This window comes from Perkinsus marinus, assembly GCF_000006405.1.
Source record: "Perkinsus marinus ATCC 50983 genomic scaffold scf_1104296934062, whole genome shotgun sequence".
NCBI classification, from domain to species: domain Eukaryota; phylum Perkinsozoa; order Perkinsida; family Perkinsidae; genus Perkinsus; species Perkinsus marinus.
The window spans coordinates 1-975 of NW_003214928.1; the positions used below are offsets into that span (position 1 = coordinate 1).

The following is a 975-nucleotide window of genomic DNA, read 5'->3' on the forward strand; positions in this document are numbered from 1 at the left end:
ATTGCACTCCTCACTGTGTCGTTTACAGCCAGCTCAATCGAGTCGTCCTCTAATGATTCTCACTAAACTTATCTACCCTACCCGAGGATCGAACTCGGATCTCTAGCTTAGGAGGGTGGCGCCTTATCCATTGGGCCAGCAGGGCGATGATTCAACTTCCGATCATGTTGATGTCTGTGGCTGTTCCGCCGATTACATCAGTGATTACTCTACCTCTCGAAAATTCCTTGATGAAAATTTTGCGAAAGTTCAAAGGGTACGCCCGGATTTGAACCGAGGACCTGCTGATCTGCAGTCAGCCGCTCTACCACTGAGCTACACACCCATACACAGAATTTGACTAGTCCTCTATTTGACCTATTTTCATTCAAAATTTCACTTCTCACTGTGTCGTTCACAGCCAGCTCAATCGAGTCGTCCTCTAATGATTCTCACTAAACTTATATACCCTACCCGAGAATCTAACTCGGAGTCTCCACCTTAGGAGGGTGGCGCCTTATCCATTGGGCCAGTAGGACGATGATTCAACTTCCGATCATGTTGATGTCTGTGACTGTTCCGCCGATTACATGAGTGATTACTCTACCTCTCGAAAATTCCTTGATGAAAATTTTGCGAAAGTTCAAAGGGCACGCCCGGATTTGAACCGAGGACCTGCTGATCTGCAGTCAGCCGCTCTACCACTGAGCTACACACCCATGCACAGAATTTGACTAGTCCTCCATTTGACCTATTGTCATTCAAAATTTCACTTTTCACTGTGTCGTTTACAGCCAGCTCAATCGAGTCGTCCTCTAATGATTCTCACTAAACTTATCTACCCTACCCGAGGATCGACCTCGGAATCTCCACCTTAGGAGGGTGGCGCCTTATACATTGGGCCAGCAGGGCGATGATTCAACTTCGGATCATGTTGATGTCTGTGACTGTTTCGCCGATTACATGAGTGATTACTTTACCTCTCGAAAATTCCTT

The 975-nt window shown here is 46.7% G+C and overlaps 5 non-coding genes across 5 annotated transcripts; all 5 read right to left on the bottom strand.

The window, feature by feature from the left end:
• Positions 1–73: 73 nt before the first annotated feature.
• Positions 74–145, bottom strand: Pmar_PMAR010998. Its single transcript has one exon. It is a non-coding gene; the product is annotated as a tRNA-Arg (tRNA).
• A 108-nt stretch (positions 146–253) lies between these two features.
• On the bottom strand, positions 254–325 carry Pmar_PMAR010999. The gene has a single exon. It is a non-coding gene; the product is annotated as a tRNA-Cys (tRNA).
• A 120-nt stretch (positions 326–445) lies between these two features.
• On the bottom strand, positions 446–518 carry Pmar_PMAR011000. Its single transcript has one exon. It is a non-coding gene; the product is annotated as a tRNA-Arg (tRNA).
• A 108-nt stretch (positions 519–626) lies between these two features.
• Pmar_PMAR011001 lies at positions 627–698 on the bottom strand. Its single transcript has one exon. It is a non-coding gene; the product is annotated as a tRNA-Cys (tRNA).
• A 120-nt stretch (positions 699–818) lies between these two features.
• Pmar_PMAR011002 lies at positions 819–891 on the bottom strand. The gene has a single exon. It is a non-coding gene; the product is annotated as a tRNA-Arg (tRNA).
• Between the last annotated feature and the right edge of the window lie 84 nt (positions 892–975).